We start from the raw sequence: 27,965 nt of genomic DNA, 5'->3' as shown, positions 1-27,965 counted from the left end.
TTATTCCTCAACATATTGACAAGTCTCCATATCACTTGGGTATTTCAACGCATTGAGAATGTTGAACTTCATTTGCTGATCGTCAACCCTGATGGTCAGTTCTCCCTTCTGTACATCGATCAGTGCTTGCCCTGTTGCAAGAAATGGGCGACCCAAGATGATAGGCACCTTTCTGTCAGCTTCATAATCTAATATGATAAAGTCAGCAGGGAAGATGAACTTATCTACTTACATGAGTACATCCTCTATCTTGCCCTCGGGATGCGTTATCGATCTATCGGCCAACTATAATGTAATTGTAGTTGGTCTTGCGTTGCCGATATTTAGCTTCTTGAAGATTGACAAGGCCATTAAGTTTATACTCGCCCCTAAATCACACAGTGCATTTTCGACCTTCTTCCCTTCTATTGAGCAGAGAAATGTAAAACTCCCAAGATCTTTCATTTTGGTGGGGAGGTTTTTTTGAAACAGCGGATTGCATTCATATGTTAACGCAACTATTTCATTTTCCCCGATCTTTCTTTTGTTAGCAAGTATATCCTTGAGGAATTTCACATAGCTCAACATCTATTTCGAGCTTTTATCAAGGAGATATTGATGTGTAGTTGCCGGAGGACATCTAGGAACCTCTGAAATTGCTTACTATCATCTTTCTTTTTTAGTCTGGACGGGAAAGGTGGAGGATCCCGCAGTACTTCTTGTTTAGTTGGTTGTTCATTGAGGTCCTGTGCTTGTTGTGTTTTAGTAACTGGAGGTTGCGTTGATTTTGAATTCAAGTCTTGCTAAGATTCATCTCCTATAGATGTACTTACTTCTGAACTAGTAAGTTTTTCATTAATGGTTGATTGGTCATCGTTGGCAGTTAAATCTACTGATCTTGTTATTGAATCTGGTACTGGTGGCACAGAGGCTGTTGTTTTATCGCTTATCAATGTCACTACTTGACATTTCTCTTTACCACATGACCCCAATGCTTCTGAACTGCTAGGTAGTGTACCAGGCGCTCTATTCTTTAATTCAATCGTAAGCTGTTCAATATACTCTTCCAAATCTCTAAAGGAGGAAGCATGCGATTGTCTAATTGCCTCGCTCTTCTCGATATAATGTTTCAATGACGTCTTTAGAGACGAGGTACTGCAAGAGGTATCAAATAATAACGGTTGGTCATAGGGTTGTACACTTTGAAAATTACCTGGGCTGTGGTTCGGATTAATGAAGATCGGAGGGTTACCTCGATTCCCCTAATAATTGTTCTGATGAATACTATGGCTCCCCTGGTTGTGATTCCCATCCCAACTTAAAGTTGAGTGATTCCGCCAACTAGGGTTGTAGATGTTGCCAAACGGTTCATTGTAGACAGAGTATACGGGTTGTTGATTCCACGGGCAGACTTCTATTGGATGTCCCTCTCCACATTGAACGCAATTCATTGCGGCCACATGTATAATGTTGTTTGATTATGTGTTCAATAGTATGCCATATAGTTTTAAAACCCCACCATAGGAAAAGTTTGTGACATGCATTTGTTATATCTTATAAGTGTTATAAAATATATACTATACATGCATAGTTTTAATATAAGTGTTATATTAAAGCATGTTTGATTGAAGGAAGCATGTGATAGATGAATGCTCTAGGGTTATAATTGTTATAATTTATTTTATAATTGTTATAAAATAACCTAGACTTCTAAAATCTATAACAAAGATAAGATGCATGCTCACTTAGGTTTAACCTTCGAGCAATCCCAATTTTTATAGAAAATAGGTCGATATCTTGTAAAACCGAAGTTATAAGAAAACTCATCTGGCAAGATCTTGGTAAAAAGTCAGATAAAATGACTAAGGTTAAAGGTTTTTAAGTTGATGGTTCACGGAACACCTGCTACCTGGAGATCGAGCCGGCGTCTGAGTTAGGTTAAACCAATTTTATGAGCATGCGTGAGCGGTGTAAGGTAATAAAATTTGTTTATCACCTAGACATCATAGGTTAAAAATCCAGTATAAAAGTTATACTCGGATGAATCACCTAGACTTAGGATATGTTTAGTTAGCCGAAATGTATCGCTAAGTATTTTATACCTTAACCATCTAGAACACTTCAGCTGGAGAGAAGTAATGTACTTTTAGCTTTAGCATCCCTAAGAGTTCACACCATGAGATTCATGCTTGGCTTTGGGCTGCCCTGGGAGCGAACTCCATTCGGAGAGTGTTTGCATGAGTCAATACCAAGGTGAATAGGGGAAGTTGTTCATAGTAAGTGGGAGAAGGAAGTGTGTCAACACATCCTACGGTCTTTTTCATTAGGTCGCACCGTGAGATTCCTATAATGCGCCTACATGTCTGCCCTGGAGTGACCTTACCAATCGGAGGGCTATATTACAGGATTCGGAACTCCACGAACACTAGAAATTGATAAGGTCTCTTAGGTCCGTTTTCATTCTTGTCTTTCCAACTTCGGGAGCATAATGATTCCGATCTTTGAGGTCTAAAAATGGAGGGTCACACTTATGAGAATTACTAAGTGTTAGTAAATTCTTGACCAAAGTAGTGATAACTAAGCTGCTATAGGAATAAGAGTTATTCTGGTGATAGTATCTAGTCAAGATAGTCTTGGTTCAACGGAGGAATAGTCGATCACCCCTCAGTGAAGGTTATTCTAAACTATTGAAATATCATTGCAAAATATAATAATAAAGGGTACATTATTAGATTTTTTTGCTAAACTTGATTGGATTTAAAAGATTAATATTTTTTACTAAAAAGGATATGTTTTCTTTTCAGCATGACTAGCGCTTTAGATCAACTCTTAGCTTCCGAGAAACTAAACAGCGATAATTACTCAACATGGAAAACAAATCTGAATTCACCACTAGTAATAGATGACCTGAGATTTTTCTTAACTAAGGAATGTCCTCAGGCCTCTACCTCGAAAGAAGCACAAGGTAAATATGATTTACTAGTTGCTGAGACATGTTTAGTGGAGGATGATACCTCAATCTGGATATCGGATTCATGAGCCACTAATCATATTTGCTTCTCTTTTCAGGAAACTAGTTCTTGGAAAAAGCTTGAAGAAGGCGAGATCACCCTCAAGGTTGGAACAAGAGAGGTTGTCTCGGCCGAAGCAGTGGGAGACTTGAAATTGTTTTTCAATGATAGATATATCATACTTAAAGATGTTTTGTATGCACCTCTTATGAAGAGGAATTTAATATCTATCGGTTGTATTATGGAACAAATGTATAAAATATCTTTTGAAGTTAATGAAGCGTTCATTTTCAGAAAAGATATTCAAATTTGTTCTGCTATACTTGAAAAAAAACTTATATAAGTTAAGACCAACTAAAGCAAAATTTGTCTTAAATACTAAGATGTTTAGAGTAGCCGAAACTCAGAATAAAAAACAAAAAGTTTCTTCTAATGCCTATCTATGGCACTTAAGACTTGGCCACATAAATCTCAAAAGGATTGAGAGATTGGTTAAGAATGGACTTCTAACTCAGTTAGAAGACAATTCTTTACCTCCATGTGAGTCTTGTCTTGAGGGAAAAATGACTAAGAGATCTTTTACTGGAAAAGGTCTCAGAGCCACAATACCCTTAGAGCTCATACATTCGGACCTCTGTGGATCGATGAATGTCAAAGCTCGAGGTGGGTATGAATATTTCATCAGTTTTATTGATTGATCAAGGTATGGTCATATTTACCTAATGCATCACAAGTCTGATTCTTTCGAAAAGTTTAAAGAATATAAGGCTGAGGTTGAGAACCTTTTAAGTAAAACAATCAAGACACTACGATCAGATCGAGGTGGGGAGTACATGGACTTAAGATTCCAGGACTATATGATAGAACACGGAATCAAGTCACAACTCTCTGCACCTAATATGCCTTAGCAGAATGGTGTATTTGAAAGAAGAAACAGAACCTCGTTGGACATGGTTCACACAATGATGAGCTTTGCTGAGCTATCTGATTCCTTTTGGGGACATGCGTTAGAGACTGGTATCTATATTTTGAACAACGTTCCCTCTAAAAGTGTTTCATAAACACCTTATGAGCTATGGAAAGGGCATAAAGGCAGTTTACGTCACTTTAGGATTTGGGGATGCCCGACACACGTGTTGGTGCAAAATCTTAAAAAATTGGAACGTAGTTAAAAAATATGCCTATTTGTAGGTTATCCAAAAGAAACAAAAGATGGTCTATTTTACTATCCTCAAGAGAATAAGGTATTTGTATCGACAAATGCCACGTTCTTAGAGGAAGAACACATAAGAAGTCATCAACCTCGCAGTAGACTAGTATTGAATGAAATTTCCAAAAACGCTACAGATAAAGCTAGTTCATCTACTAAAGTAGTAGATAAAACTAGTACATCTGGTTAGTCACATCCTTCTCAAGAGTTGAGAATGCCTCGATATAGTGGGAGGGTTGTTCATCAGCCTGACCGTTACTTGGGTTTAACAAAACACAAGTCGTCATACCTGATGATGGCATAGGGGATCCATCGACCTATAAACAGGCGATGAAAGATGTGGACCATGATCAGTGGGTAAAAGTCATGGACCTCGAAATGGAGTCTATGTACTTCAATTCTATCTAGAAACTTGTAGATCAACCAAATGATGTAAAACCAATTGGTTGTAAGTGGATCTACAAGAGAAAACAAGACCAAGTCGGTAAAGTACAAACTTTTAACCCTCGACTTGTGGAAAAGGGTTATACCCAGAGAGGGGGAGTGGGCTATGAAGAAACTTTCTCTCCCGTTGCCATGCTTAAGTCGATTAGAATACTCTTATCCATTGCTACCTTTTATGACTATGAAATTTGGAAGATGGATGTCAAGACAGCCTTTCTAAATGGCGATCTTGAGGAGAGTATCTATATGGCTCAACAAGAGGGGTTTATTGCACAGGGTCAAGAACAAAAGGTTCGTAAGCTTCAAAAATCCATTTATGGGTTAAAACAAGCTTCTAGATCTTGGAATATAAGGTTTGATACTGCGATCAAATCTTATGGCTTTGTACAGAATGCTAACGAGCGTTGTGTTTACAAGAAGATCGTCAATTCTACTATAGCGTTCTTAGTTTTATATGTTGACGATATTCTACTCATTGGGAATGAAGTCGGTTACCTAAATGACATCAAGAAATGGCTAGAAATGCAGTTCCAAATGAAATATTTGGGAAATGCGCAGTATGTTCTCGGGATTTAAATTATTCGGAACCGCAAGAACAGAACACTTTTGTTGGATAATTCCACTAACAAAATAGTAGGCTAGGTGTTGGCTTATAGTGGAGACATTAAGCCCACTAAGATAGTGGATTATAAGTGTTGGGTTCTTATGGCTTTTTTCAATTTAGTTAAAAAGATTTTTTGCTAATTTTGCCAAATAGTTTTTCAAAATTTGGCTGAAAAAAAGGAAAACCCAAAACAAAAATTCCATCTTCTTTTCCCATCTCTTTCTCTCTCTCGGTTTCTTCATCCACCGGGTCCCACAACCCGGTTCTGAGTCCAGAGGATAGTAGGTCAACTCTAGTGGTGGTTCGGAAGAGTTCGGGTCGAGATTCAGCGAGGAGAAGCGGTTTTCGGGAGTTTCAAAGGTAAGTTAATTACCGTTTTTTTCCCCTTCAAATTTCATGTTTTTCCTTTAAGTTAAAAGCAATTAGAGTGTAATTAGATCCTAATTCCATTGCGTATGTCTCGTGTTCCATCATTACATGGTGCAACCCAAGGGATTCATAGCCTAAGGTCAAAGGTTTGAAAACTGAATCAGTCCATTTATGGAATGAAATAGGTGTCTTGATCTTGGAACATATGGTTTGATACTGCGATCAAGTCGTATGGATTTGACCAAAACGTTGATGAACCTTGTGTCTACAAGAAGATCAACAATGCTTCAGTAGTCTTCTTAGTGTTGTACGTAGACGATATCCTACTCATTGGGAATGATGTAGGTTTACTAACTACAGTTAAGAACTAGCTAGCGACCCAATTCTAAATGAAAGATTTGGGAGAGGCTCAGTTTGTTCATGGTATACAGATCTTTCGGGATTGTAAGAACAAAGTGCTAGCATTGTCTCAGGCATCGTATATTGACAAGATGTTGCTCAAGTACTTGATGCAGGACTCCAAGAGGGGCCTACTACTGGGCATGGAGTCACTTTGTCTACGAAAATGTGTCCTAAGACGCCTCAAGAGGTTGAGGTGATGAGACAGATCAGTCTAACCCATGCCATTTTAATGTTACTTACTCATTTACGAAGGCTCTCACGGCTACAGTGTTTGAGGGTCACCTACGAAGCATAGGTCTACAGGATCGCCTGTGGCTGGACTAGGGCAAGTGGGAGATTTTCTTGTACTGGGCTTTTATGCCTTAGTTTATTGTTTTGTACATGTTTATTCTACACCCCACTTCGCTTTAGGACAAGTGGGAGATTGTTGGGGTTGATGCCCTAAAATCTCGTGTCCTGTAGTTTGTAAATAGTTTGTACAAATGCTTGTGTTGTATAATATATGATATTTACTTCACATCTTGTATTTTTCTCAGTTTCTTGTTTTATTTGCTTTACCAAAAACCAATAAACATAAAATCCTTGTTTATCTGTATGTGACTCAAGCATGTATGTGGTGACATACAAATGGATCATGTCTAGAGTTATAATCAAAATAAGCTATAGTATATGGATATAGGAGGGAAACCTTATCCTGGTAACGCTACGGATGCGTCCTGCTTTGTGGAATGGCCACAAGTGTTGTGACTTGTCACAGATGGTTTGATCCTGATCATTCATGTTGGGGACATGCGAGTGGGGGCGTCCTATACAAAGAGTTTGTATAAGACCTGACCATGAAATGTTAACATCTCGTTATATAAAACCATTCATGAAAGAGACTTCACTTCACTAAGATGACCATAGGTAACATGACCTCAATCCTAAGTGAGTTGGGAATTTCTGCTATTGAGGGCAGTCCTTTGATTTGTATGGGTGCGAGTGGCCAGGTTGCCGATTCAAACCTACCATTTTGGGGATTCGTATGATTTGGGAGCTGGGAATTCCAAGCTTGAAAGATGTGGCGCCACACACCTTCTCTTAGCCCAAGAGGTGTTCACACATAGTTGGACTATGTTGTATTGTTTATTAGAGAAATCAGTGGTACTTAAGGAGTTAGATGTAACTACAGATGCAAAACGATAATTTGGCTAAGCTGTACTTACAAGCATCTGTGAAGGGTCATTATACTCATGATTGGTTAGATACGATGGACATAGAAATATATATGTGGTAAGAAAAGTTCAGCTGTTGGTCTTTAGTGGAATGCCTGACCGTTAACGGATTGTGGATCTCGTGGCTAAAGTTTAGTCAGCTATTCACATATCGTTGGAGCTTTGAGCCACAGGTCCATTAGGTCCCCTGGGTAGCTTGGATAAAGTCGAGAACTAGTGTTTGGGTTAATTTGAAATGTTCAAATAGACAAGAGAAACTTCAATTATATATGATATAATTGGACTGGTTAATTATATATGATATAATTAGCTAAATGTAAGAGATACATTATTTTGGAGGAAATTAGATATAAATATGATTTATATCAAGTAGAGGAGAAAATACTATAGTAGATATGTGATGTCAAACTATAGGTTAAAAAATATAATATGATTATATTAATTAATATTTAAGTTGGTTAATTATATGATAATTAACCCAAAAATCACGTTTAGACGTGGGTTAGTGGGGCAGCGCCGGTTATTGTAATCGATGAAGTAAAAATGAAATTGTTTCATTTTCAATCGCTTGTCCAAAAGAAATCGAGAGAAGCACGCTGGTGAAAGTAAACAATCGCTTAAAAGAATCGAGAGCCTATAAAATAGTCGCTCTGCGTCTAAACGATCGTCAACCTCGTGCCTAAACGATTGCACACTAGTTCCTACTGATCGCATAGCTTATCTAAACGATCGTAGTGTGTGAGTTTACTAAACGATCATATACCATTTCCTAAACAATCGTTCAGTAAAACCTACACGATTTTTTAGTGTCTCCTAAACGATAAGCATCATGCTATACGATAGCACCTTTTTCCCTCCCACTTGCTTATCGCCTGCACGATCCGTGCTTCCTTCTTCCTCTACCAAATTCACCAAATACCACGCTTTGGGTTCTCACTCCGAGAATACCCGGGGGCTTTTTATTGGTGGTATCGTCCCCACGGCGTTCATGTTTATGCTACTGTAGTTGACGTGTTGCTGGGCATTGGTTTATCGAGTGGAGGGTTCCACTGCGTTGAGTTCCGAAGATTGAAGATTATCTTCAACTGGTATGGCACTCTCTCCCTGTTATATCTTGTTCATGGCATGCCGTTAACTAAGATTTGTTTGCATAACTATGCGTTTGAATGTATATTGTTGTATTTCGGTCACTTTGAGATCGGAGCGATCCGAACATGCTCATGGAACTCTTCGATAAGAGATCCTTCAATTGGTATCAGAGCCAGGTTCTGATACTTTGATTTCATATGTTGCAATGAAATGACATTTACGTTCATGGTGGGTGCATTTCTACACTGTTTAATGATTAAATTTGCTGTGGATGTGCGGATTAATGGATGCTTTTGAGATGATTAGCCTCGGTTTGATTTAAATCCTTGTACATTTGCGATTGTTTGTAAAGGCCCCTTTGTTTTTGGGCATTAATAATCGTTATCGAGTCTGTATTCAAAGTTTGTTTGAAGTTTTGAGTCATTCGGAGAAGTTGTGCAAGCGTTTCGGATCTTCGAGGAAGGAGGCGATTAGGGTTGATCGCATCGTGCAGTAGATGTGTACGCGATCGCTGTTGATCGTGTCGTAAAGGCGATGGAGTAAGCGATCGCCGTTGAACGCATTGGTTAAACGTGTTGGATTTTATGTCCTAAAACTCGTAGTTTGTAAATTAATAAACATATTCTATTTTGTTTTTCGATAAAGTTGTTATTGAAATAGTAATCTTGAGTCCAATAAACTAAGGTCCTAAGGCTATTTAATGTAGTTTGAACTTTATGTAGTGACATAAATGTGGATAAAGTTCAAATATATAGCCAAAATGGTCTATAGTATATGAATAAGGTTGGGCGCCTTATTCTGGGGACACTATGGATGCGACCCACTTTGTAGTTAGTACAAACGATGTGATCCTGAATCGTTCATATAGAGATATGTGAGTGGGGGCATCCTATGCAATGAGTTTGCATAAGACTAAACCATGAAATAGTCACTTTTTACGTTCTAAATGCCGTTTTATGTATAAAATTGACTATTTCGTTAATTGATGACCAATGTAACTTAATCTTAATCCTGAGCTAACTATGAACTCCTATTCACTCAGAATTATCCTTAGATCTACATAGGTGAGGGCAGCTCATCATTGCTGGCCTAATAAGCCTCCTATTTCAGGGGTAAGATCGGGTGGATAGCTGGGAACATAGGTTGCAAGGCCTAAGATGACATGCATTTCTACATGTCATCATACGCAATCGCTGTTGAACGCATTGGTTAAACGATGGGGTCTGCGATCAAGAGTTGATCGTATCATTTTGACGATCGAGTAAGTGATCGCAGAGTATCGAGTCATATAGATGATGAGATGCTCGCGTATCGTTTAACGCACGCGCGCTAGACGATCGTTTAGGTCAGCAACCTTTATTGCTTTGTAACTTTCTAAACGATCGCTTAGTAATGCATGGTAAATCGTTTACCTATCGTCGCGCTACGCGATCGCATAGACGACAAGGCTTCGCAGCCTCGTCGTCGTCTACGCAATCGTTTAATTATGCTTCCATCATCTAGTGCGCGTTGAACGATCGTCTACCTGTGGTGTTTGCTACACGATGAAGACCTCCTAGCGGTTCAAGACCCAGTTCGCCTGTGAACTGGTTTGCTCAATGAAAAATGTAATAGATAAGTTTTTTTTTTCATTCCGGCTTTAGTAAAGGCTCATCCCGGTCCATTAATTCTTTATTTATTACACGCGATGTATATTTTTTATATGTCATATGGTATGCACATATAGTAAAACCCACCTTAGATTATGCAATGGTCGTGCATCGTCTCTTTATTGTAATTGTTATAATTTAGAGAAGCATGATTTTAATTATGTAAGAGCATGCTCATGCATCATATAATATAAGAGTTATATTTATGCATGCATACAAAGTATTGACATGCATCATCTATATGTTATAATTGTTATAGTATAAGGGTGAATGATAGCATGTTTGCTTGGTTATTACGCATTATATAAAAGTTATATATAGTAATGACTGGAAATTGCATGAAGCATGACACATAGGTTACTTTATAAATGTTATAAATGCCTCGTTGTGCGCAATGGTTTTAGTTGTTTCTTTTTAAAAGTTAAAGAGAAATTAGAACTAAAAAAAAATAAAAAAGACATGCATGCTCAATTAGGTTTAATTCGTGGTTGTAAAATGTTTAAAACTCAGATCATATAGACCTAAGATCATGGTTCTAATATGATTAGTAACCCTAAGGCTTTAATCTTTTAATCAGTTTAATAGGATTAAATTGACTAATAAAAGGTTTAAGTGTAGCAAATCTATCTATAACGGACCTTTTGTCTAAGGCGGGTTTTGTCTAGGCTAGAATATTTAAGTTGATGGAAACGTAATATCCCTAGCTGGGAACTTACCTAGAAAGCTGAATTAGATAGATTTGAAGCATGCATGCAAGTTAAGGACAGTCCATTAAAGTGTGACTACTTGAACTTGTTCATATTTCATAGAAAACATTGTTTATGAGTAGAGTTTAAAAGGATGACTTAGACTAAAATCAGTAGCCGGATTGTCTAGGTTAATGAACCCTAGGTACAACATTCAATGGGAGGTGCTTAGGGCATAAAATGCTTCACTTAAACCTTTCACATTTCTCCTAAATAGTCCACACCGTGAGATCTACCCTCGGCATCATGGCACCTTTGGTGTGTCCCCCTAACAGATGGTGTTTGGGTAGGTCAATATCAAGGTGGATGGAGAGAGTGTTCATAGTAAGTGGGAGCAGGAAGTGCGACAACATATCCCTCAGTCTTCCTCGTTAGGTTGAATAAAGTTACTGCGCATCGCCTCGAGGCACCCTGGGAGTGTCCCCCATAAAGGATGGAAGTTTTGCGCGTTTCTTTATTTGATCTCCTATAAGAGAATAAGGTAACTTAGTCTCTTGTCCTAATATGCATCTTCCATATGGTGGGCTCATTAGGGCTGGACTCTGGCACCGAAAGTGCGGGGTTACACTTACACAAAATAGTTAAAGGTTAATGATTATGGACCGAAGAGGCAACTGATCACCCCACCGTTGACATTTGTCCTGCCTCACTGGGTCATCATTGCAAAATAGAAGTCTATCACTTAGGGTATTTGAAACTGTTTTGCAAAACTAATTGGTTTAAAAGTGGTTTAGCAAAAACTAATAAATTTTTGTTCGTATTTTCAGCAACATTTTCAAAATGGCAACAATCGTGTCATCATTGTTAAGCGTCGAAAATTTTATTGGCGATAATTTTGCAACATGGAAACACATGATCACGACGATTCTGATCATCGAGGATCTCATGTTTGCTCTCACGGAGGCTTGTCCTCCTATTCTAACTCCGAATGCCGCTTGAAATGTTCAGAAGGCATACGAGCGATGGACAAGGGTGAATGAGAAGGCCTGAGCCTACATCTTGGCAAGTCTTTCTGAAGTCTTGGCTAAGAAACATGAGCCTATGGTCTCAACGCGTGAGATCATGGAGTCCCTACAGGGGATGTTTGGACAACCGTCTGAACAGCTTATGCATGAGGCTCTTAAATACATATTCAACTCCAGAATGGAAGGAGGCACCTATGTACGTGAACATGTGCTAAACATGATGGTCCACTTTAATGCGGCGGAGTTGAATGGGTCTGCCATCGATGAGGGCAGCCAAGTTAGCATAATCCTGCATTCATTGCCAGAGAGCTTCATGCACTTTTCTAGCAATGTAATTCTTAATAAAGTGAAATATAACCTTACAAATCTCCTCAACGAGTTGCAGACATACCAATCTTTACTAAAAAGTAAAGAGAAATAGAAGGGTGAGGCAAATGTTACTTCATCCTCCAGGACGTACCATAGAGGTTCGACCTCAGGAACGAAGTCTGCACCTTTTGCTTCTAACTCTGCAAAGGGGAAGAAGAAGAAGGGTGGTAATGGAAAAGGGAAAGAACCTACTAACCCACCGCCCGTCGCCCCAAGGAGGCATCAACAGATTGATAAGGGAAAGTGTTTCCACTGCAACCAAGATGGACACTGGAAGAGGAACTATCCTCGGTATCTGAAAGAGAAGAAAGCAGCCAAGGCTAAGGCCAAAGCTGATAAAGGTAAATGTGATTTACTTGTACTTGAAACTTGTTTAGTGGAGAATGCTGATTCTGCCTGGATAATTGATTCGGGCGCCACTAACCATGTTTGTTCTTCTTTTCAGGGGATTAGATCTTGGCGACAACTGGAGGCTGGTGAGATGACGATGCAAGTAGGCACCGGGCACGTCGTCTCAACTGTGGCAGTGGGAGGACTCCAGTTAGCTTTACAAAATAGGTTTCTTATTTAAAATGATGTATATATTATTCTAGAACTAAAGAGGAACCTTATTTCTGTAAAGTGTTTATTGCAATGTAAATATACTATCTCGTTTAATATGTATAAATCGTTTATTCATAAAGATGGTGTTTTTATTTGCACAGCAAATCTGGAATCGAATTTATATGTGCTAAGGCCGTTAGCCATTATTTTCCTCCATAATACTGAATTGTTCAGAATTGTCGTAACTCAATAAAAAAAATTTCCAAAAGAAAATGCCCAACTTTGGCATTTTCGTTTAGAGCACATCAATCTGGCCTTGAGGGTAAGATGACTAAACAACCAGTGTGCGTTAGAAGAAAATTATTTACCAGTGTGCGAATCTTGCCTTGAGGGTAAGATGAATAAATGACCTTTTATTGGAAAAGGTTATAGAGCCAAGGAGCCTCTTGAGTTAGAACATTATGACCTTTGTGGTCCTATGAATATCCGAGCCCGAGGTGGCTATGAGTATTTTATCAATTTCACTGATGATTACTGAAGGTACGAGTATGTTTATCTTATGCAATGAAAGTCTGAATCCTTTGAAAAGTTCAAAGAGTTCAAGGCTGAAGTTGAAAACACATTGGATAGACGGATTAAAAAACTTCAACCGGATCGAGGTGGAGAGTTTTTTGAGTCTGCATTCCAGGACTATTTGATAGAACATGGAATCGTTTCCCAACTCTCAGCGCCGGGTAAACCTCAACAGAATGGTGCAGCGGAGAGGAGAAATAGGACCTTGTTAGACATGGTTCGCTCGATGATGAGTTACTCTTTCTTACCAGACTCGTTTTGGGGTTTCGCAGTGGAAACTGCAGTATACATACTCAACTGTGTTCCTTTCAAGAGTGTTGCAAGAACACCTCTGGAGTTGTGGAATGGGCGTAAAACTAATTTATGTCACTTCCGAATTTGGGGTTGCCCTGCACATGTGCTTGAGGCTAATCCCAAGAAGTTGAAACCACGATCGAGGTTATGCCTCTTTGTAGGCTACCCCAAAGGAACACGGGGGGGTTATTTTTATGATCCGATGGAAAATAGGGTGTTTGTTTCAATAAACGCTACTTTCCTAGAGGAGGATCATATGAGGGAGCACAGCCCATGAAGCAAAGTCGTGTTACGTGAGCTTTCCAATGAAACTACTGAAACTTCAAACATAGTTGTTTAAGAGCCTGTTACATCAGCAAGAGTTATTGATGGGAGTTCATCCAGTAGGTCATTTCCACCTCAAGAGTTTAGGGAACCTCGACGTAGTGGGAGGATTACGAACCCACCCGTTCGCTATCTGGGTTTCACGGAAATCCTTGCTATGGTAGCAGATGGCGACATTGAGGATCCGTTGTCTTATAAGAAGGCAATGGAGGATGTTGACCGGGATGAATGGGTCAAGGCTATAGATCTCGAGATGGAGTCGATGTACTTCAACTCAGTATGGGATCTTGTAGATCAGCCTGATCGGTAAGACCTATAGATTGTAAATGGATCTACAAGCGCAAACGGGGTGTTGATGGGAAGGTACATACCTTTAAGGCTCGACTTGTGGCAAAGGGTTATATCTAGGTAGAGGGAGTCAACTATGAGGAGACTTTCTCGCCTGTTGCCATGTGATAGTCAATCCACATCCTCCGATCCATTGCAGCTTATTATAATTATGAGATTTGGCAAATTGACGTCAAGACAGCCTTTCTGAATGGCAATCTTGAAGAGACCATTTACATGGTGCAACCCGAGGGATTCATAGGCTAAGGTCAAGAGAAAAAGGTTTGCAAACTGAATCGGGCCATTTATGGACTGAAACATGCATCTCGATCTTGGAACATACGGTTTGATACTGCGATCAAGTCATATGGCTTTGACTAAAATATTGATGAACCTTGTGTCTACAAGAAGATCATCAATGCTTCAATAGTCTTCTTAGTGTTGTAAGTAGACAATATCCTACTCATTGGGAATGATGTAGGTCTACTGACTGCAGTTAAGAACTGGCTAGCGACCCAATTCCAAATGAAAGATTTTGGAGAGGCTCAGTTTGTTCTAGGTATACAGATCTTTCAGGATCATAAGAATAAAGTGCTAGCATTGTCTCAGGCATTATACATTGACAAAATGTTAATCAAGTACTCGATGCAGGACTCCAAGAGGGGCCTACTTCCGCTCGGGCATGGAGTCACTTTGTCGAAGGACATGTGTCATAAGACGCCTCAAGAGGTTGAGGAGATGAGACGGGTCCTATATGCGTCTGCCTTTGGTAGTTTATGTATGCGATGCTCTGTACTCGTCCAAACATCTGCTACGTTGTGGCCATAGTCAGTAGGTATCAATCTAACCCAGGCCAAGGTCACTGGACCGCAGTGAAGAACATCTTCAAGTATCTTCGGAGAACGAGAGACTACGTACTCATGTATGGTTGTAGGGATTTGATCCTTACCAGATACACAGATTCTAACTTTCAGACTGATAAAGACTCTCGCAAGTCAACATCAACGTCAGTCTTTACTCTTAACGGAGGAGCTGTAGTGTGGTGAAGCACTAAGCAGCGGTGCACCGTCGACTCCACTATGGAGGCAGAGTACGTAGCGACTTGCGAAGTTGCTAAGGAGGCCGTCTGGCTCAGGAAGTTCTTTACAGAATTGGAAGTTATTCCAGATATGTCTAGCCCAGTACCCTCTATTGTGATAATATTGTGGCCGTGGTGAACTCCAAGGAGCCAAGGAGTCACAGGCGTGACAAACACATAAAGCAGAAGTATCATCTGATCCGCGAGATAGTGCATCGAGGAGATGTGATCGCCATGAAGATTGCTTTGGAGCACAATGTTACTGACCCGTTTACGAAGGCTCTCACGGCTACAGTCTTTGAGGGTCACCTACGGAGCATGGGTCTACAGGATCGCCCTTGGCTAGACTAGGGCAAGTGGGAGATTTTATTGTACTGGCCTTTTATGCCCTAGTTTATTGTTTTGTACTAGTTTTTTGTACACCCCACTTCGCTTTAGGACAAGTGGGAGATTTTTGGGGTTGATGCCCTAAAGTCTCGTGTCCTGTAGTTTGTAAATAGTTTGTATGAACGCTTGTTGTTAATATATGATATTTACTTCACATCTTGTATTTTTCTCAATTGCTTGTTTTATTTGCTTTACCAAAAGCCAATAAACATAAAATCCCTGGTTATCTATATGTGACTCAAGCATGTATGTGGTGACATACAAGTGGATCATGTCTTTGTTGGGGTTGATGCCCTAAAGTCTCGTGCCCTGTAGTTTGTAAATAGTTTGTATGAACGCTTATGTTGTTAATATATGATATTTACTTCAAATCTTCTATTTTGCTCAGTTACTTGTTTTATTTGCTTTACCAAAAACCAATAAACATAAAATCCTTGGTTATCTGTAAGTGACTCAAGCATGTATGTGGTGACATACAAGTGGATCATGTCTTGAGTGATAACCAAAATGATCTATAGTATATGGATATAGGAGGGAAACCTTATCCTGGTAACGCTACGGATCCGACCCACTTTTTGGAATAGTCACAAGTGTTGTGACTTGTCACAGATGGTCTGATCTTGATCATTCGTGTTGGGAACATGCGAACGGGGGCGTCCTATACAAAGAGGATGTATAAGACCTGACCACGAAGTATTAACGTCTCATTATATAACACCGTTCATGACAGAGACTTCACTTCATTAGGATGACCATAAGTAACATGACATCAATCCTGAGTGAGTTGGGAACTCCTGCCATTGAGGGAGGTCCTTTGATTTGTATGGGTACGAGTGGCCAGGTCGCCGATTGAAACCTACCATTTTGGGGATTTATTTGATTTAGGAGCTGGCAACACAGCTACACAAGATGGAATTCACTTCTTCCCCGAGGTAGTGGTAAGTAGATAGATAGCTTCCTTAAGGGCTAATTCCAGCTTGAACGACGGGCACCACACACATTCTCTTGGCCCGAGAGGTGTTCACACATAATTAGACTATGTTGTATTGTTCATAAGAGGAATCAGTGGTACTTAAGGAGTGACATGTAACTACAGGGGTAAAATGATAATTTGGCCCAGTTATACTTACGAGCATCTGTGAATGGTCATCGTACTCATGATTGGTTATATCCGATGGACACAGAAATATATCTGTGGTAAGAAGAGTTCAGCTGTTGGTCTTTAGTTGAATGCCTGACAGTTAACGATTGGTGGATCTCGTGGCTAAAGACTTTAGTCAGCTATTCACGTACCGTTTGAGCTTCGAGCCACAGGTCTATTAGGTCCCCTGGGTAGCTTGGATAAAGTCGAGAACTAGTATTTGGGTTAATTTGAAACGTTCAAATTGACAAGAGGAATTTTGATTATATATGATATAATATGACTGGTTAATTATATATGATATAATTGGCTAAATATATGAGATACATTATTTTGGAGGAAATTAGATAGAAATATTATTTATATCAAGTAGAGGAGAAAATACCATAGTAGATATGAGATATCAAACTATAGGTTAAAAATATAGTATGATTATATTTATTAATATTTTAGTTGGTTAATTATATGATAATTAACCCAAAAATCATGTTTGGACGTGGGTTAGTGGGATTGAGTTGGTTATTGTAACTGATGAAATAAAAATGAAATCATTTTCATTTTGAATCGTGGTCCAAAAGATATAGAAGAGAGCGCGCTGGTGAAATGAAAAACGATCACTTAAGAAAATCGAAAGCCTATACGATAGTTACTCTCCGCCTAAACGATCGTCCTCCTTGCATCTAAACAATTGCACACTAGTTTCTACACAAGGGAATAGCTTCTTTAAACGATCGTAGTGTGTGCTGAATTTGCTAAATGATCTTATACCATTTCCTAAACGATCGTTCAGTAAAACCTACACGATCGTGTAGTGTCTCCTAAACGATAAGCATCGTGGTATGCGATAGCGCCTTTTTCCCTCCCACTTGCTTATCGCCTACACGATCCGTGCGACGTTCATGTTCGTGCGATTGTTCGTGCTGCTGTAGTCGACACTGTGCTGGGCGTTGGTTGATCGGGTGAAGGGTTCCATTGCTTTGAGTTCCAAAGTTTGAAGATTGTCTTCAACTGGTATGACACTCTTTTCCTTGTTATTTTGTTGTTCATAGCATTCCGTTAATTAAGATTTGTTTGCATAACTATGTGTTTGAATGTATAATATGTATTTCGGTCACTGTGAGATCGGAGCGATCCAAACATGCTCATGGAACTCTTCGGTAAAAGATCCTTCAATTGGTATCAGAGCTAGGTTCTGATACTCCAATTTCATATGTTGCAACGAAATGACATTTACGTTCTTGGTGTGTGCATTTCTACACTATTTAATTGTTAAATTTGTTGTGGATGTGCGGGATTAATGGATGTTTTTGGGATGATTAGCCTCGGTTTGATTTAGATCCTTTTACATTTGTGATTTTTTGTAAAGGCCCTTACGTTTTTGGGCATTAATAATCATTATTGAGTCTGTATTCAAAGTTTGTTTGAAGTTTTGAGTCGTTCGAAGAAGTTATGGGCAAGTGATGCTTTGTGATTATGATGAAATAATGGTGTATATTGTGATGGTGGTGTATGCGTTGTGCATGCAAGTTTTCCTAGCAAAATCCAAGTATAAATCCTACTAGGTTAGCCCAGGGTCGAACACAAGGACTATGGAGATAGTATGCGACAGTGATTTCAGATTCCTTTGCGGTGACAAATAAAACAATGAATTGGTTGGTATGTTTGTTTAAGGTATAGATTCTATGCGGCGGAATTGAGAAAAGAGTTAATAACAACGAAAGTTACAATGAGTATGTGGGGTAACAGGTTGAGAAGGGATTTAGCTAATGTTCGTTGCTATCGTGATTCGAGTTGGGAATGCGTTATATAAAATAAATTGGAAAAATAAGTTCTCAAGTAAAAATGATGTGTTGATGCTTTGATGCGTTTATGTATTTGTAACGCATTGGTACGTTAGAGTTGTGCAACAGAACGCACAACACTCCTCTTATTGACGTTCAAGTTTTCCTAAATTAGTCTCAAGTATAAATCCAATTTAGGTTCCTGGTAAGTCCAGGGTCGACTCAGGGATTCAGTTAAGCTAACGCAGACCTTGCATTGTAGCTATTGTAGGGGTTTCCTAAATGTATGAGAGAAATGTGTTATTTACACTAAGGTGCTGTGCTTACGCAAGAAGATACAAAAGAGTTCGAGTAGTGAGTAATGGATAATGTGAAAATGGATTTTAATGTAAGTGATATGCGTGATCTAAGATGAATGTACACAAACCAGAATGTGATGTGGATAAGGTGGCGCTTATCTTTGTTTATGAGTTAGGCTCTTATTCGACACTTCTCAATGCAAATAACATACAAAACCTATCTCTAGGTGCATGCGTCGAACACAGAATGCAATAAACACCAGTAAGTCTATCTCTAGATGTACTAGGCGTTCTACTTGATGCTGGCTTATTTACTCTTTCGAATAATCTAAGCTGAGGATGCTTTTACCAATTGATCAAGTTGGCTTCGGCGTTTGAAATGAAGTTTTGCATAAAGTATAAATGCATTCAACATAAACAAGAAATAAACAATGGAAAAGTGTGATGGATCAAATATATGAATTTATAAAGAAGCAGATTGTCTTTACAAAAGCAATATTTAATCAGATGAAATGAAAACGTTAAATGAGATGAAAGGAACTGAGTCAAGACACAGAGTATAATCTCTTGTATCTATTTGGCTCAATTCTAGTTATGTACAATCACTTGTATAAGAATCGGACGAAGTGTCTTTCTCAAGCTCGGCTTCCTCCGCTCCTTGATTGGTGGTGATGGTGGTTCTCTTCCCTTATGATCTTCTTGGCACCACAACACAGCTTCTAAAGATCTACAACTATGACTACGCTAATACAGAGAGTGAGAACTTGAAATTTTTGTACTTGTATATTTGGTCTCTGGAGGGATTTCATCTATTTATAGATGTTGGTCATCTCCAGCTTGGTGATGGGCAGCATTAAAGTCGATGCCTTGGTCAGCCGCTTGACACTCAGAAGCTTTTCAGATGCCACCTACTGCAAGTTCCCATACTTGCAAATGGTGATTTGACACAAACAGCTTGAATCAATGAATCTTTTATGCGTTGAATTCCCTCTAATGCATGGCCCATGCATTAGAAGTTTTGCCTGCGACACTTCTTACTCATGCGTTAGCTTCTTGTTGAAATTCTGCAATATAACGCGTTAGTGCCATAGTATTTAGTAATAAAACTTCTTTTGCATGAGTTTGCTAATGTTTGAGTAATTTCATGCGTTTCTTCTAAAAATGAGGAGAATTTATCATTAAAAACCTTAGTTGTTCCAACTTAAGAGCCAAAAAAACTTGTATTTCTACAAGTTGTCACCACCCCCAAATTTGAACAATGCTTGTCCTCAAGCATTCCAAAATAATTCTTTGTTATCTCCTTTGTCTTAAGTGTACAGAGTTCGCCTCTCATCATTTTCAATTATAAGCTTGAGATAAGAGTTTGGAAAATGTAACGCAGATTGACTCTTTTCTAAAAGGAGTCAATTTTAGTTTGAGGTGCAGCAAGCCTTTTATCAAAAACTTCTTTCATTTCTCAAAACATTCCTATTTTTTCTAAACTAGCAATGCGTTAGATGCTCTTTTTAAGATAAATGCCAGATAAAAAGAAAAAAAATAAAATTTTCAATTTTCAATTACCCATGCGTTGTTCCAGGTATCCCACATTCGTTTTGGCTTGCCCCCACGGGTGTCATGCGAGCATCCAACTATGGGTGAGAACCCTTCACAACTAAACTCATATCTAATATTCATGCGTTTTAGGATACAATTTCTTTAGACTAGATAGAGGAGTTCTATAGGGCACATTGGTCTAGGAGACTTAACTTCGTTTTGGCTTACTCCCACGGGTGTCATGCGAGCATCCAACTACGGCTAAGTGTCTATTCCAACTTTTTAACTCATGCCACTTTGAAGTTTTTCTTTTGAAGTAATGTCAGAGGAGTTGTGTTTACATTTTTCTATTCTGTTCCCTTTCTTTTTAATGTATTCAATTAATGCGTCTAAACTCGGATTTCCCTCATCCCCACATTTAGAGATGAGCTAAATCCTCATTGCTAAAAGAGAAACAAAATTTTGAAAAGGCTTCGAGAGTCCGAAAGGAGTTTTGATTTAGAGCTTGCATGCGTTAGAAAGAAAACATGTAATCTTTTTAGAGAAGTTCAGGCTTTGTTGATTTTCCTAACGCCTACTCTATACTTATAGATTTCATATAGTTGATATCATTGAGGTCAGGCAAAGCACATGACTAGAAGATAGCTAAAGAACAAAAAAAAGTATGCTAAGGTCAAACGCAAGGAAAAAAATGATAGAAATTTCTCATTCATTTTCATAGAATAACATGAAATAAACAAACAAGTCAAACAAATACAAAAGATCATTAAATAAATCAAAATACAAAATAACCAACACCCCAAAACTTCATTGTGCTGGCGCGTCATCCCTGCGTTCTTCTGTAGGGTCTTCATCCATAAAGCGCAAAAGGTTTCTAAGATGAGTAGGTAGTGGAGGTAGGGCAAACATTCCAACCAAAACCTAATTAATGTACTACGTTGTATAAACACATTGGTATTGCATCTTTCTTGTTTGCTGCCTTAAATAATCTCTTAGAACCCCTTTTTTGTTGCTGAAGACCTTCGATGGACACGGCCAATGGTCTGAGCTGATCACTGATGAAAGTTTTCAACTCTTCAAGGTCAGTGCTGCGTTGAGGTGGTGCTAGCTCTTCACTTCTCCCAACTGGGTCTTCAAAATTTACTGCGTTACTCGATCCTAACCCAGTTGGTTTAAAAACAATTGGAGGAGGCACAAAATTAGGAATTGGACTTGGTGAGGGCGAAGGAAGGGAACAAGGGATGTCTTGATCTATATCAGTAGGTTCTTGGTGCGTTTGATTAAGACTCCCTTCTGGCGGGGCCACTGGTGAGTCATGGAGAGTGAGGTTTAGGGTTGGCCACGCTTCTTCATCCGTAAGTTCAAGCTCTACTTCGTAGTCTTCATGCTCTAAAGCTTCATCGTTGTGTTCAACTATCCGAACACATCTTCTTTTGGGGGCGCGTTTAGATGATCGAGGTCTAGTTGCCACTTCTTTGGGAGGTAAGGTAGGCTGATGCAGCGAACCGCGAAGTAAACGCCTGATTAACTTAATGTCCATTAGACCGTCGATCACTTCATGATCATCCCCCAGAGGGATGCCCCACGTTCACATAGTGCAGAGATTAGCCATGGGAAGTAGAGTTGTCCTCGTGGTTTGGTCTTGATGGTATTGATCTGATCCCTTATTATTCTTCCAACATCCAAAGGGATGCACTACATGATACAAAAGGTAGCCAAGACGCGTTCTTTCGACAATGTTTCATCATGTGTTGTAGGCATGATGCTCCTCTTGATAAGATAATACCATAGATTCGTGTCTGGGTTTAAGTTCCTAGAAGCTAGCATCTTTGCTCCATTTCTAGATGTTTGCCACTTACTTCCGGGCTTGGCTACCACTTTTAACGCATCTTCAAGTTGGCTCAACATTGGTTGCTCCAAGATGCAGTTACCTTCTGCATCCAGATTACTATCGATGTTGAACACTTCATTGATCCTGTCAGCTGAGAAGTGCACCAATACCCCATCAACAAATGTTGTGTTCTTCTCCATGTCAAACTCACTGCTGTAGAACTGGTGGACAAGGTTGGGCCAAATTCGTGTGTGCCCAACGCAGAACTGACTCCAACCCATTGCGTTTAAGGTTTTTGTTATGTATGCTGGCAATGGGTGGTGTTCGGGAAAGAAGCCTTTCTCTGCAAGAATATCATTGAACTGGCACTTTCTTCCCGTGGTCTTCTTAGGTAACGCATCGGTTACCTTGTGTTTGCCCGCCGCATGTTCCTTGGCTTCCGTGCCAACTCTCTCATTTCGTTCTCCATTTCCCTTTGGAGAGCTATCTTCCTTTGCCCCTGCCTTACGGGCTGATAATCTTCCAACTCCTTTTCTAATGCGTTGTGCCTTGAGCAGCTCTCATGCATTGCATCCTCAGGGCCAGATGCTGACTGCTCATCTTCTTCCTCCAATATTAATTTTCTCTTTCTTATCACTCTCTTTTCTTTTGAGGGCCTTTCATTCGCGTCAGTTTGGCGTGATTGAGACGCGTTTGGGCAATATCTGCTTTCTTCTTCTTCATCTTCTTCTTCTAATTCTACTTCGAGCATCATTGCGTATCGCTCCGCTTCGTCCAATTAGTGTGATGCGTTAGATGGGTCAGAACACATCACTTGCCCCTCCTCTTGGCCTTGGTTTAGGCTTGCCAAAATAGCACCAAACACTTTCTGCTCGTCCAATCGAGCCAATTCCGCTAAATCTTCAAGGTTACACTCTGACGCAGGACTGTCAGAGCTGGGCCTAAGTGGATAGTGGGGTGCCTGATGGGGTATGAGGTGACCCAGGGGATGAGATGACGATGGGTGAACGTGGCGGTTGACTAGACACGTCTGTTTCAATTGGGTAGATGGTGGCCAAGGGTTGGATTGACAGTGGAGGAGGTGAAAGCACAGCTGGTGATAGGGCGTTATGGAGGTAGGCTGGGATGGGGTCATGTGTCGCACCCACCGGAGTGATGTTTGGAATGAACGGTGGTGGGGCACGCTTGGTATATGGCTTATTGGCAGCCGTAGATGACGAAGGATGCTGCCTTGGTTTTGAAGAGGTTTTGGGCTTTGTCTTAGAAGTGGCTTCGAGTTTTGGTTGAGTGGTTTTAGAAGGAGGTTTTTGTGGGTGTTGTGGTAGGCTTCGATCGAGACGATCGTTGGGAGGTGGAGGTTGCTCCGTCGTGCAGAGATTTGGATTGGGCAGAGGCTTTTAAGGTTTTTTTAGAGCGTGGGGGAGGTGGAGTTAAAACAGACGATGAGGAGAAAGAACTTACCGGTGAGTCATTTTCAAAGCTCATCATTTGATTCTGACTATCAGACGCTGACAACATTGTGGCCGGAGAGATGCTTAAGCAGAACGACGGTGAGGGGAAACAAGAGGGCTAGGGCTTTTTCTTTTTCTTTTCACAGAGGGCTCGAGGGTAAATGAGGAAGAAGAAGAAAATGAAGGGATTTGATTTTTATAGGCTGGGGAGAGAGAGTAATGCGCAGTCGAAGGGACGTTCTTGGGTTTCCAAGCACTCGAGTGCTTTGCATTTTCGAGACGCGTCCTTTCGACTAGGGCCATGCGTTAGACTTAAGTCTAACGTGTCCGTTATTCCCATCTTGATTATACATAACTTTTTTTAAAAAAACAAGTAAATCTCTAACTATGAAAGCAATAACAATGAAAAATCAATCTTAAAATGCAGAAAAACAAACAAACAAACTCAAATGCATTAGTAAAATACATAATGCAAAAAGACAGGGAAAGAGGAAGCGTCCCTGGAATATATGTCGATGCGATCGCAGAGATGCTTCGCGCGGGCCTCAGCTGGCTTTGCGTAGTGCGTGAGATGACTTTTGACGTTCTCTGCCATCTTTAAAGTATGGCTTCACTCTTTGGCCATTTACTTTGAATGCGTTGGTGCCATCCTCCCGTGTTAATTCTACTACTCCATAAGGAAAGACTGTTTTAATGATGAATGGTCCTGACCACCTGGACTTAAACTTCCCTGGGAACAAACGCAATCGTGAATTGAATAAAAGAACTTTTTGGCCAACAACAAACTCTTTCTTACTGATGCGTTGGTCGTGCCAATGCTTTGTCTTCTCCTTGTAGAGCTTGTTGTTCTTATATGCGTTCAATCGCCACTCCTTAAGCTCATTGAGCTGAAGTTTGTGTTGAGCGCCTGCGGCGTCCAAATTCAAATTTAGCTTCTTTACTGCCCAAAAAGCTTTGTGCTTCAACTCTAGGGGTAAGTGACAAGCTTTTCCAAATACTAAAGAGTATGGAGACATACCTATGGGGGTCTTGTAGGCAGTCCTGTAGGCCTAGAGTGCTTCATCCAGCCTCTGTGCCCAGTCTTTCTACGATGTGTTGACAACTTTCTCCAGGATAGATTTTATTTCCCGATTGGATACCTCAGCTTGACTGTTTGTTTGTGGCTAGTAGGCGGTAGCGATCTTGTGCCTAACATTATATTTGGCAAGTAATTTAGAAATGATGCGATTAATGAAATGCATACCTTCATCACTTATCAAGGCTCTTGGCATTCCAAAGCGTTTGAAAATGTTCCTGGTAAGAAACTTAGAAACAGTGGATGCATCATTTTTGGCATAAGCTACTGCTTCTACCCACTTTGATACAGTGTCTACTACAAGCAGGATATATTGTTGGCTTTAGGACAAGGGAAAAGGTCCCATAAAATCAATGCCCCAAACATCAAATAATTCAACTTCAAGAATATTGTTCAAGGGCATTGCATCCCTTGATGAAATATTCCCAGTGCGTTGGTAGGGGTCACATTTACGAACAAACTCCCTCGCGTCCTTGAAGAGGGTGGGCCAGAAGTATCCACTTTGAAGGATCTTCGCAGAGGTTCTTTACCCACCGAAATGCCCTCCGTAAGGAGAGTCATGACACTCAGCCAAGATGCATTGTGTCTCCTCCTCCGGAACGCATCGACGCATTATGGAATCAGGGCCTTATTTATAGAGAAACAGTTCATCCCAAAAATAAAATTTGTTGTCATGTACTAACCGTTTCTTTTGCTGAGAGTTGAAGTTCCCAGGGAATTGCTTGGTAGTTAAGTAATTAACTATGTCTGCATACCAAGGTTCCCTGCCTTCAACTCTGAACAAGCTTTCATCAGGAAATGCGTCGTTGATTTCACTTTCTTGATCTTGCATTTCCTGATTTGCTAACTTGGATAGGTGGTCAGCCACTTGATTCTCAGTTTCCTTTCTGTTCTGAATATCAATATCAAATTCCTGTAACAGCAGCACCCATCTTATTAATCTTGGCTTCGCGTTCTTCTTACTCATCAGGAACTTTATGGTTGAGTGATTTGTGTAAATGGTGGCTGACGCACCAACTAAATAAGATCTAAACTTCTTGATGCCAAACACTACAGACAATATTTCTTTTTCAGTGGTTGTGTAGTGTTCCTAAGAGTCATTTAGTGTCTTGGACGCTTAAGAGATGGGATGTATCAAATTTCCTTTCTTCTGTCCCAACATTGTACCTACTGCAACATCACTCGCGTTGCAGATGAGAATAAAACGCTGCGTCCAATCTGGTGCTATTAGTACAGGAGCTATAGTCAATGCATATTTCAATGTTTCAAATGCATCATAGCAGTCTTCATTGAAATCATAGGGCTGGTTCGCTTCTAGTAATGCGCTCAGAGGTCGCACAATTTTAGAAAATCCTCTAACGAAACTTCGATAGAAGCCAGCATGTCCTAGAAAACTTCGTAGAGCTTTAACATTTGATGGTGGTGGAAGTTTAGCTATGACATCTATCTTGGCTTCATTAACTTCCAACCCAGCTTTAGATACTTTGTGGCCTAAGACAATTCCTTCAGTCACCATAAAGTGACATTTTTCCCAATTCAACACAAGGTTTGTTTCCTCGCATCGAGCAAGGACGGCCTCTAAATTATCTAGGCATGATTGGAATGAGTCTCCAAAGACTTAGAAATCGTCCATGAAGACTTCAACGGTCTTCTCCAAGAAGTCAGAAAAAAATAGCCATCATACACCTTTGGAATGTTCCAGGTGCATTACACAGCTCAAAGGGCGTGCGTTTAAATGCGAACGTTCCAAATGGACAAGTAAATGTTGTCTTTTCCTGATCTTCTGGATCAATCAAAATCTGGTTATAACCAGAGTATCCATCAAGGAAACAAGAAAATTCTTTGCCAGCAAGTCTGTCAAGCATTTGGTCAATGAAAGAAAGGGGGAAGTGGTCTTTCTTAGTTGCCGCATTGAGCTTCCTATAGTCCATACAGATGCGCCAGCCCATGACAGTCCTCGAAGGAATGAGTTCATTATTACTATTGACTTTCACAGTTGTTCCCCTTTTCTTAGGAACGCATTGGACTGGGCTTACCCAGCTACTGTCGGATATAGGATAGATCACTTCCGCATCCAGCTATTTTAAGATTTCTTTCTTAACCACCTCCTTTATTATGGGGTTCAGCCTTCTTTGAGGCTCAATCAATCCCGACTTCCCTTCTTCCAGCCTGATCTTATGCATGCAATAAGATGGGCTGATGCCACGGATATCCACTAACGTCTAACCTATTGCACGCATGTGCTTTTGCAGCATCTTCAAAAGAGAGTGTTTGTTAGGCTCAGTAAGGTTTGCAGAAATAATTACAGGTAAAGTATTATTTGTTCCAAGGAAGGCATATTTCAGGTGACTAGGTAACGATTTCAACTCGAGTTCTGGTGGTTCCTCTAGTGATGGACGCGTTGGTTTCGTCCGCCGCTCACTCAGACTTGGCGACTCTGGTTCTTTCATGTTCTCCTCCAATGCGAGGACCTCGCACACATGGGTCACTTCTTCTTCAGGCAACTCTATACTGTTCAGTTGACATTCTTCACTGTTCGAGAATTTTAATGCGTTTAACACATTAAACTTCACCTCTTGATTGTTTACGCACATAGTCAATTCTCTTTTATGCACGTCTATTAAAACTTTCCCAGTAGCTAGAAAGGGGCGTCCAAGAATAATTGGTACCTCCTTATCTGCTTCATAGTTTAAGATGATAAAATCTGCTGGGAATATGAAGTTGTCAACCTTTACTAGAACGTCTTCAATCTTTCCTTCAGGGTACTTGATTATTCTGTCGGCAAGTTGAAGAGTAACAGAAGTGGGTTGTGCTTCACCAATTCCCAGTTTCTTAAAGATTGAGGTGGCATGAGATTAATGTTAGCTCCCAAATCGCACAACGCATGTCCCACATCCAACCCTCCTATCGAGCAAGGAACTGTGAAGCTCCCAGGGTCCTTCTGTTTCTTGAGTAGACTGTTGCTTACTAATGCGTTGCACTCCTGCGTTAGTGTGATTACTTCCGTCTCGCTGACTCTTCTTTTCTTTGTCAAAATGTCCTTAAAAAATTTGACATATTTTGGCATTTGCTCCAAGGCCTCTATTAATGGAATGTTGATATGCAATTGCCTCAGGAGCTTAAGAAAGCGCTTGAATTGTTGTTCATCATTCTTTTTCATCAACCGTCTAGGGAATGGTGCGTTCAGCGGTACCGCAGGTTTTCCCGCGTTAGACGTACTTGGTTCTGAATGGCTTGTGGTCTCAGGCGTTCTTTCTTCTTGATCTTCTACTGCCAT

General features: G+C 40.1%; 1 pseudogene; it reads right to left on the bottom strand.

Moving 5' to 3' along the window:
- Window positions 1–27,965, bottom strand: LOC150034739 (uncharacterized; annotated as a pseudogene).

Source organism: Benincasa hispida, chromosome 8, assembly GCF_027475165.1.
Source record: "Benincasa hispida cultivar pf3 chromosome 8, pf3_genome.v1.1, whole genome shotgun sequence".
Classification (NCBI taxonomy): Eukaryota; Viridiplantae; Streptophyta; class Magnoliopsida; order Cucurbitales; family Cucurbitaceae; genus Benincasa; species Benincasa hispida.
The sequence above is the reverse complement of the archived record's forward strand: the minus strand, read 5'-3'. Positions and strand labels throughout refer to the sequence as shown.